The following is an 11,846-nucleotide window of genomic DNA, read 5'->3' as shown; positions in this document are numbered from 1 at the left end:
CCAGAAGAAGAGATTTAAGGGCAATATAATGTTCAATTGTCAATTTTAGGGTTAGGGATTTAGCAATTTGGGAATTAGGGTTTTGGTTGAAATATTAGTGAGATTATTTGCATATTAATTTAATTTTGTATATTAAATGATATATTTCTGTTTGATCGGTTGAACAATATTATGTTCTATGTTTGTTCTTGATGAGTGGCAAATTAATTATGGGATGATAAATATGCCTAATGTACGGTTCGAGGGTAAACGCCATTAATTGATTCTCGGAATCAATAGTACTACGACTTGGTTATTGGAATACCCGAGTTTTACGAAATTGACCAGGCGCACGAATACCGGACTGAAAATTATATGCAATTGCGCCCAGTAGCTATTATGATAGAACACGCAGTCGTTGATCTGACTTATATATGTTTTGTAAATTTGGCAAGTCGCACAAACGTAGACATGTTTTATTGAAAAGTTACACCATAATCCGATGCCAAATATTCAAACCTCCGCGCAGAAATTCTCACGCATGTTAGATATGAGAGTTAATTCGATGGGTTATTCTTTCCTTCTTCGAATGAGAATGGGCTCGGGGCTCAAATTCGGTTGGAACGGTCAAATGTCATGAATAACGAAGTCTCTTATGGAAATATGGGGCGTTAAGTAGGGCCATCATCGAGAGTGATAATAGAAGCAATGCTCGGGAGAAGAACATATACAGTCACCAGTTGCATAGTATGCAATTTGTACAAGATTCGAAGATAATGCCGGAATGGGCCTGATGAGGCTTTACGTAATTAATGACATACGTTGATAATTAAGACCACCCTTCCCGATCGAGTTTGAAAGTGATGATGTGATCGTTCTTCCACAGTAAAAGAATTGTGCATCGGTGAAACGTTCAACTCGTAGAGGAGATGATGACGCGCCCCTTAAGTTGGTGATTTATTCGAGACTAAAGACCAATTGTTTGATTGCTAATTCGTGAATACTCTTTCGAAAAGAATTTTCAAGTTCACAGCAATATTAAAAGCAATCGCACAAGTTATGATGCAGATATGTTTATGACACACAAAAGAAACAGGTCCCTGACCGAGGGAGAAATGAAAGCTGATTACTTCATGTCCTTGAAGTTATATGCATTTGATGGAAAAAAACACAATTTTCATTTAGGATCAGTGAATACTGCGGTGTTTCACACATGTGTCATCCAATATTAGAGCGCAAGATCACACGTGCGTTGCATCTGCCCTCTACATAGCGCGGTTGTTATGCAAAATTAGGAAAACTTGATCTATACGCCGATATATTATATTGATGAAAGTGCTTGATACCAAGTTCATGTAAAACCCTCTCGTATATAAAGCATGGAATGCAAGAAAATTGCGATGACAAAAATATTTGGTGATTGGGAACAAGTCTTACGCGACACGTAGCCTCAATTTATCTTGATGCGATCAAAAGAAATAATCCTGGGATCTGAATACAACTCATAACCAAAGAGAATCGATCGCGGGAGTTCATCATTCACTCTCCGTTTTTGGGTATTGGGGCCTATATTGAGGGTTTCAAAGTTTTGTGCGGCCCTATTCTTAGCATTGATTGGCCGACACACTTATACGGTAAATTACAAGGTGTACTGCTTGTTGCTACAGAGTTGATGCAGTGGTGGCTTATTCTCTTTGGCCTTCGCCGTTGTGGAGGCCTGAGAACGTGAAAATGGATGGTTTTTTCTTGCTGGCCATTCAATTATAGTATTTTTAATGTGTATTGCCTCTAGAAAAATTACTTTTCATATCGATAGGATGAAAGGTATTCCAAACAGATATATGGATGAATTTGCTTCTCATCACCATCATCGCTATTGCTTACGGACACTTAGAGCTAGACTTGCAAAAGAGCTTTAGTCAGATCATTTACAAAACTTCTGTGGCAATCGGTTGTACGCGGGAAACATATTGTGTTGAATCGGATACGGACAATCAGGCAGCCATCTCAAGCTGCACTGATTGGATTGAAAGAGTCTGAGCAGTGATACGTTCGACACGTGTGGGCACTCAGTAAAGATGGAGGAATCGGTTCTGCATGTATCGAAGAAACCAATTGTTCTGAAAGCTTTCAACGGGGTACTTTAAGGGGGCTCGGCTAATGCCCATACAGGCCGTTGGTTGCGGGACATTTTATAGGCTTCAATTTACTATTTTGTCAAGCTCGGCGAAGGATGGAGCAATGTGGGCCTCGTTCTTGACTACCAAAAATGAGGCGTTTTAGAAGGCCTCGGAGTTAAGCAGGCGAGAGGCACGAAAGATTTTAGATTGCTGCTAGATGGAATGGGAGTTACAGACAAACATGGTCACAAATTACACCGTCATATTTGGGAGTGTCAATTGCACATGCACCTGTACATACCAGAATTGCACAAAATTGCTGTCCACGACTGTATACGGTTTACGGTCCAAGCAAATCGGGGGTGCAAATATCTTCGTATTACACATACGCTTCTGGTGGTATCAATCAAGCCAAACATAGAACGGCATATAAGCAGTGTTTCCACCCCGTTACATGATAGTCGTTATGGCACAACTTATAACGCGCATTGTGGTGCTCCAAGCTAAAGAGACAAGCCAGGACGCCCCGATCAGTACGCTAAAGGGACTATGTGATGAAGCCGGGAAGAGGTCCGAAAAAAATAGATGTGGATATTGCAGACCAAGCCGGCATAGAAGATCCCTCATTGCCGCACCAATGCCAAGTAGATAAGCAATTAATGGGTTACAAATTTTATACATTTGTAAATCAATGCTTATAGTAAACATCATATGCTTATTAGTCAATCAATGCTTAAAATCAATGCTTATAGAAAATCAATTTTTTTTCATAACTCAATATAGATCAATTAATGTATATCGTTAATACTGCTGCAGGATATTTCAGTTATGGATGGCGGGTCCCTTGACACGTGATGTTCTTTATTGACAAGAGCGCCACCGATCTCGCCGAAGCATAGACGCTGGGCAGGTAAACGTGCAATTTGTAATTATTTTCAATTATACTATAATTTCAATGTAGTTGATTGTTACTGAACATTTGCACTAGTTTACTACATGCAGGCCCCGAGTATACTATTGTCGATCTCATACCCTGACATTCTGCGGGAGTTGACGATCCAACCAGATACAATATTTCATGTGCGTTCAACCGGCTTTTTTGAGTGTTCACACATAATTAAATCGGGTAAACTTGATTGGGCACTTTTGACGGCATTGGTTGAACGTGGAGGAACCGCAGACAAATACTTTCCATCTGCGCCAAGGAGAGGCGACGATTACCTTACAGGATGTTGGGTTATCTTGGCCTCAGAGTAGATGGTGATGCAGTGACGGGCACGATGACTTCCACGTATGGCACTAAGTGTGAAGATTTGTTGGGTCACACTCCTACAATGAAGGGGGAAAGATCAAACTCGACATGGTTAAGGAATAACTTTCAGAATGTACCGGATCGATGCGACTGATGAGATCATTAAGCGCTATGCCCGTGCATATATTTATACATATATCGTACTATTCTGTTTCGGATTCCATAAGGATTCGTGCACGTGAGATGTTACGCTTTCTTTGGGACCTAGAAAGTGTGGAGAGTTATCTGTGGGGGAGTGCCAGTGTTAGCCCTACTTGTATAGAGAGATGACGAAAATAGCACTCGCTACAAAAAAAGAATTGAAGGGCTGCCTCACTTTGCTGGCAGATATGGTCATGGGAGCGATTGCATATGGGAACACCTGATTTGAGGGAGGCCCCGCTCTCGATGGCATTATTTCGTTAGGCTGCAGAGTATTATTAAGATGCATGTAATTTTAGTGCTTTATTTCAATATATACTAACCGTTGTATATAAAATAGATGGAATGTGTCCAGATCTTGGCAAACCTCTCCAAAGGGGCATGAAAACTTTTACAGAAATGAGCTTTGATCAGATGGAGGATGACCGCCAGGTATAAAATTATAATGTCTAAATATATTCAATTATGCGACAATTGTTACGCGATATCTAAATATATTCATTCATATCTCATAATATCTTCTTTATAGGTCAATGGATGCCCTACGAGCTAGTGTTGGAGTCTACTACGGAATATTTGCGAGAGGGTGAGATGTATGGCGTGCTCGCGTCCCCTTATATGCTTGAGATTGTTCGAAATGCACTTGCCTGACCGTGTGCTTCGACAATTTGGACTACGGCAACATATATCCAGCGGCCTGTGGAGAGACAGTTAGAGAGAGATCCAAGAAAAGATGCACATCGTGCTAATTGGCAAATAATTCGCCAAAATTACATCCATAGGTGGGTTTAAGGAGACAGTAGTGATGGAGAGGGCTGATGCACCTGACCTAGGTGTGTACCTACGCGTGGTATTGGGGATTACTCGCCGGTGGATATTTCAGGAGGAAAACAAAGCCCGAATGAGTACATACCAGAGGCCCAGTCGAGAGAGAGTTGGTAAGTGTATAAGAAAAATATACAATATTTTCTGAGTTTTATTTTCTCACCATCCACTTGATAATAATTTTCTTTCGTTTTTATTTTATAGTACAGAAGCTCGAGGAGCTTTCTACTATGGCACATGACGCATTGCGTGACGCTACCGACAGGAGCCGAGGAACATGTTCCTGTCGAATGATAAAAAAGATACGGTCGGCTCTTCAGAGGACGCGTCCGCACGCCGTGATGGACGGGCAGGAGCGACCAATTGATGTTCGGGCGGCGACGTCGACGAGGACACACGGGGGCGGGATCAAGCTATGCGCATGATGAAGCTGGCGGCCTCACAGCAGACTCAGGCCGAATGTTCACAGGAGGTTCGAGTACGACGCGATAACATGCACTCCCAACTTCACACACAACCGGACGAGGAACTATATCCGAGCTCACCGTCGAAGGTGATCGAGGAAGGGGGAGAGAAGAAGAGGGAGAGGGAGAGGGAGAGGGAGAGGAGAGGCGAGAGGAAGAGGGAGGGGAAGGGCATTGTTGAAATTTGTTAAGTTTCGATGCATTGATAGGATGTTTGCGTTTGAGTTGCAATTTGGACTTGATATGTTGTTGGTTGCGCAGTGGATTTGATATAATGTTAAGTTTGCGAATATGAATTGTACGTATTATATTTGTGTTTGGATTGTATTGTGAATTGATAACAGGAGTATGATTGCATTTTAGCATGTGTTATTTGTGATTACATTTTGTACTACAGGAAGTATGAGTTTTCCAAGTAAATGTGGCTGGATGGGGTCTGCAAATGGTCGGGTTGGGAACCCCGACCATTTTGTGCACCCACACTGGCATCGTGCCTGGGCTCTGCTAAATGGTCGGGGTTGGCACCCCGACCATTTCGTCCTGATGCTTGCCTGGCTCTGCTAAATGGTCGGGGTTCCAACCCCGACCATTTTGTCCGTGGTTCAGCCAGCTATCGCTGGGCTCTGCTAAATGTCGGGTTGGGAACCCGACCATTTCGTAAGAGACTATTTCGAAATGGTCGGGGTTCCAAACCCGCCATTTTGTCCGTCGTTCAGCCCAGCTATCGCTGGCTCTGCTAAATGGTCGGGGTTGGGAACCCCGACATTTCGAAATAGTCTCATTACGAAATGGTCGGGGTTCACCAACCCGACCATTTATTTAACCTCTTACAGGCGATGGACTAAACAGTCGGGTGTTGCCCCGCTGTTTACGAAGACATAAATAAAAAATTAATCGACCAGCTTTCTCGCCACGACGCTGACGTGGCGAGAAAACCGTGTCGATTTCAGTAAATAAAAGGATAACAAAGGATACACAGTCGATTTTGATAATAAAAAATTAAAATCAGGCTACAGTGAAAATTTGTTCTATTTTTTATTAGCGTGCAGGTGCGATTAGAAATTTAGAAGTCTAAATTTTGGTTTCTACTTTCAAGATTCCTGTTATGTAAGGTCCAGGATATGGGTAAAATACAATACAGAGACAATACATGTATGTATGTACAACGACAGAGGAACCTCATATGATATTTGAGGGAGGGAGGGATTGAACAACCCCTAAATTCATCCATAACCCACATGAACCTTAACTCAGATTAATTAGCAATAACTCATACTTACTTCAAAATGTGGAGTGACTTCAAACAACTTAAAGTTTTGGGGGACTTATTTCAAAATATGAAGATGTAGGGGACTTATTTCGAAGTAGTTAACTTTTCAGGGGCCAATATCTCAAAAAACCCTACAAAAAGATGAGAAAAGGTAACAAGCACGTGTTTAAACCATACATTTCCTATCATGACATAAATGTTTCACACGAAAAAATTAAGTGGATTAGTTTGTGTTTTTTCAAGCAAACATAACATGACCACCGTCAAAAATTTTCAAGCATTCATATTCCAAGCAAACAAACTACTACTACTCGATCAAAGAAAGAGCAGGGGCGAGAGCACATACATACCTACTCGTGTTACAAGATTGTGCCCATTCGATCGCTTGATCAGAAAACTTACGCAACTGCACAGCAACAGAATAAGTCAGTACCAATGAAGTTCTTCCATCGCACCTTCATAGAATTAGTAGGTCCGGTAGACTCATAGCACTACTAGAAACAGGACTTTTAGCGACGGAAAAAAACAAATTCCTTTGCAATGGTGAAGAAATATTGAGAGCTATGGATGAGACATTGCAATAGAACACTGAGGCTCGATCGAAGGGAGGTCATAATGTATTTGGTCACCAACAAGACTCAGGAGGCGAGGCTGATCGGCCAAATTTATTGCCCGAGAAAATTAAGGAGGGTTATCAATCTAGATTCACACCGATTGGGAGCCAAGGGACCAAGGTATTGGATTGAGAAAAAGTATTAACCAAATGAGGAGTATATTCAAGCACTCTTCCGCATGATTATGTATCTAGAGTTTGTACTCTGCTCTTTGATCATCTTTATTCAGCGTACATGACGCTTGACCGGCTTCTCCAACTGCTTGATTCATGATACAGATTGGTTCTGGTGTGGGTACAGATACATAATGCACCTATATGAAGACCAATTATACCCTCGGATCAGTTTATGAGATATTGATACGCTATTATCAGTACATTATTTGTATGTATGCACAAAGAAGAGATAGAGACGTGCATTTGAGGACATGGAAAACTAAAGATTACGAGATATCATTTTCTGAAAAGAACAGATATAACTATTTTAAAAAGCTAAAATTTTCAGAAAGAAAAACCCCTTAACTTTGGACGATTATCAGAGAACCCATCCCCTAACTTTTGAAATATCAGAAACTCCCCCTTAAATTTAGGAGTCATCAAAAAAAAAAACCTTTAACTTTCAACATGTTTCAAAAAAACACCCGTAAATTAATCATGAACCACAATTTTACTGTCAAAAAGTATTCCCTTGCATAAATTGACCCACCTATGCAAAAATTGCACTTAACTTTGCTGGGCGGTTATAAAAATTCTTAAAGTTGAAGGGGGTTTTTCTGATAACCCCTACACTTAAAAAAGATTTTTCTGATATTTTGAAAGTTATGAGGTTTATCTGACAATCGTCCAAAGTTCGCCCGCAGGTTTTTTTTTTTTTTTTTTCTGAAATTCAGTCAATTAAAAAAAATTCTCAGTTTAAAATGTGTTAAACAATCATCATTCACAATCCAAGCGATGAAGACATAGAATGTGACATCTGCATTGAGTTTATTAAGAAATGATTGACACCATGTTATTAGTAAAATTATATTACATTAGGACTTCTTTTGTAAACTGCACAGCTAATAGTAAGTATTCTTCTTTATTTCTGGGTCCCATATTTTGGCGATCCAGCCCAGGAATTCAACAAACTGTGCCATGGTTTCAAGGGAGGAGTCAATAAGGCATCATTATCTAAAACTATAAGTAGGTTTTACTTCATATTGAAGGGACACATTAGTGAAGAGGAAGAAACACCAAGAACAAAATGTTTGAATGTGTTCAAATAGGTGTTGGGGAGAAACCCCTATGCCGAGATCCAACCAAATAGCCGAAAGAGATAAACCAACACACCAACAAGAGCACAAACACAATCAACACCAGATTTTACGTGGTTCGGCGAGATGCCTACGTCCACGGGGCAAGGAAGGGGGAGTTTTCACTATTAGAAATCAAGGGGATACAACTAGGGTTACAAATCTCTCATAAACCGTCAACAAATCAACTCTTGATCTCACCAATTGCTCCTAGAATAGAAGCCCAAAGAAAACACCTTTCAACAGCTCAAAAACACTTACCTTTCAAACCCCAGAATCGAGTTTGGGTATTTATAGAAAACCCAAACGAAACGGGTCTGGAAAACAGACCCAGCCCAAACCGCTTCGGCGATCGACCGCGGCAGTCGACCGCGATCCATCGCGGTCGATCGCCACGGTCGACCGCACCACCATCCAGAACAGGGCAGTAGAGTCCAGAAAATCCTGCGTCGACCGCGGGCATCGACCGAGCATACGCCGAAAGCATAAACCTCTGTGGTCGACCGCCGCGGTTGACCGCCACTGATCCAAACGCCCAAAGCCTCCTGTGCACGAACACGGTCGACCGCCAATCTGTCTGCTTCCATAACTACTTCTGAGCTCCATCTCTACAAATCTACACCTCGGCGAAGATTCTTCCAAACTGAGCCGACACCAACCAAACCAATGCCTCGCTTGTTGCATCCAGTACGTCATGGCAACAGACTCATGACAACGGACCCCATCCACAACATGTCGAGATCCAAACGAGAGTGCGAACACTCATCCCAAAACAACTGTGTCTACTCACCAAATCGGCTGCATCATAACTGACTGCCTATGTATCCTCTCTAAGGAATCAAGCCTTCACGTAGTTCACCCAATGGCCTCCAAAGGCCCTCAATGCAAAAGAAGAGTCTTCAACTCTTCACCAATACCAACATCCAATGCGCGACTGATAGCATCACCAACGGCCCCATACTGAAATGATCCAAACACCTCCACCTGAGGTGAACCAATGGCCATATCCAAGCTATATCCACCAGCTGCACACGGATCTACCAACTCGTCATCAGCATCCTGAACAATCTGATCCCCAAACTGTGTCACCTCAGCCGGAATCCCAACTAATGCAAAATGACCTGGAGTATGTGGAATAAGCTTCACCCGATGTGGAGTAGCATCAACCTCCACCCGCTGTGGTATCCCTCTGATCTGATCAATACTCTCTACCTGCCAAGAGTCCAAAGTGACAACCCTGCCCAGACCAAACTCAGAAGCTCCCAACTGATAGCCAAATGAACTCCTGAATTCTAAATGTGTAATCGGATCCAATCTCACATCAACGATGTGACCAAGTACTGGGTAGCTAAATATCCGACGCCGACCAAAACCTGAAGCAGCTCCACCAGATCTAACAACTCTACACGTAGCAGTCGGCAACCTCATAAGATGGTCCAATGTCAAAGCCTGAATACCAAATCCACTGCTCGACAACCAACGTCGATCCTCCTCCAGAAAAGAACGGCCCTCTAAATCCGCCATCTCATCACATCGCCCCACTGTCTCCTCTCCTCTGAAGTGTCTCCAACTACCATGAGCTCGGTACCAATGCACGAAAGAACCCCTACTAGAACTAGTACGACGGTTGACCTTTCTGCCCATACACCTCCTCCAACTGTTGCGGACTACTAGGGCTTCATACCAAAGGGACTTGGTTGCAACCCATATATGCCTAGTACAATCCCCAACATAGGAAACAAAATACCGATTACCTCCTAATGATGCCTCCATGGAAGGTCCCCCAATGCCTGACTAAACACCTCTAATAAGACCACTCGATCGATGGATAGAAGTGCTGAACTCCACCTCGGTCTCCTCGCTCATCCCAATGTGCTCACAGGACTTCAATCTGTAGGTCATAGCACTCCTCAACGACCTATGCACGACATAACCAATAATATACCCCAGCACCAACCAATGCCACAGTCTAGCCAAAGAAGTCGTAAGCACTCTATCCACCACCGTGCTCCCAAGCAGATAATACAAGTTACTCCTCCTGACGCCCTTCATCACGATCATGGACTCCGATGTGACCTTCAAGCGAGAATCCGCTAAGGTCACCCTATAGCCTGCTACCTCTAATACCCTAAGTGAGATGATGTTCTTCCTCAGTTGAGGAACAAACCTCACATCAACCAACTCCCGAATCATCCCGTCACTCGTCCGAATACGAACGATACCAATACCACCAATAGGGCATCTGTGATCATTACCCATAAGTACAACATCCTCTCTTTCCAACTCCTGAAAGCTGGAGAACCAATCCCTCCTAGGGCATATATGGTAAGTAGCACCCGAATCCAACATCCACTCGGTGGAGTCGGCAACACCAACTGACGGAAGAGCTGGGCATGAATAGCCTGAAGAATTTGAATCTGAAACGTCACCACTAGCCTTGGCAACATTCACCTCTGAAGCTTGAATAGCTTCCCCCTTATTCTTCACGGCTTGCAATTTTAGGCATTCGGCTTTCCAATGTCCATCTTCTCTACAAAAGGCACACTGATTCCTACCTACTGTAGGATGCCCCCCTCTAGACTGCGACCTCCTACCACGGTTTGGACTTCTAGCTCTTGCAACCAATGCCCCCGCAACCGGCTCAATGGAAGTCTCCTTGTCCTTCTTTCGAAGTTGATAGTTCACAAGGGCTGCGGTGACCTCACTATACGAAAGAGATACATTCCCATTAATAAGAGTGAGGACAAAGGTCTCATATTCCTCGTTGGGCAAGGAACTCAATAACAACAATGCCTTATCTTCATCTTCAACTATAACATCTACATTCGCCAAGTCTGCAAGTAGCTTCGTGTAGTGGTTCATGTGATCACTAATGGATATCCCCTTCTTCAATTGGAAATGATAAAGCCTCCTCTTCAAATGCAAACGATTTTCGACGCACTTCGTCAAATATTTGCCCTCTAGGACCTCCCAAATCTTCTTTGCCGAAGTTTCATTCATCACATCATATTTAAGGTCTTGGGTAAGGCAAGACCTAATCACACCACACGCCGTTCTATTCATTTTATTCCAAACATTTTCATCAATGTCGGCCGGTTTTCCGTCCAACTCCAACGTATTTTCCAGATTTTGCGCATTTAGCGCATCCATGACTTCGCATCTCCAAAGTCCAAAATTATTTATGCCGTTGAACTTTTCCACATCTATTTTCATAAAATGTATATTCAAACTTTGGACGGCCTTCACACTAGAAGAACCCTCCCCACTTTTATCTTTTTCGGTCATATTTCTCAAAGCACCCAAACTATTGCGAAACAAACAAGAAATAGATCCAACTTGAAAAAGATAGAAACTTTACCACAAAGATTCCACCTTTATCACCAATCAAAGCTCTAGATGAACTTCCCAACTGATCTACACCTCCAAAAATCCCAAGCGTTGCCCGGAGCTCTGATACCAATTGTTAGGGAGAAACCCCTATGCCGAGATCCAACCAAATAGCCGAAAGAGATAAACCAACACACCAACAAGAGCACAAACACAATCAACATCAGATTTTACGTGGTTCGGCGAGATGCCTACGTCCACGGGGCAAGGAGGGGGGAGTTTTCACTATTAGAAATCAAGAGGATACAACTAGGGTTACAAATCTCTCATAAACCCTCAACAAATCAACTCTTGATCTCACCAATTGCTCCTAGAATAAAAGCCCAAAGAAAATACCTTTCAACAGCTCAAAAACACTTGCCTTTCAAACCCCAGAATCGAGTTTGAGTATTTATAAAAAAAACCAAACGAAACGGGTCTGGAAAACAGACCCAGCCCAAACC

Source organism: Asparagus officinalis, chromosome 6 (assembly GCF_001876935.1).
Source record: "Asparagus officinalis chromosome 6, Aspof.V1, whole genome shotgun sequence".
Taxonomy (NCBI): domain Eukaryota; kingdom Viridiplantae; phylum Streptophyta; class Magnoliopsida; order Asparagales; family Asparagaceae; genus Asparagus; species Asparagus officinalis.
Note: the sequence above shows the minus strand (reverse complement) of the source record.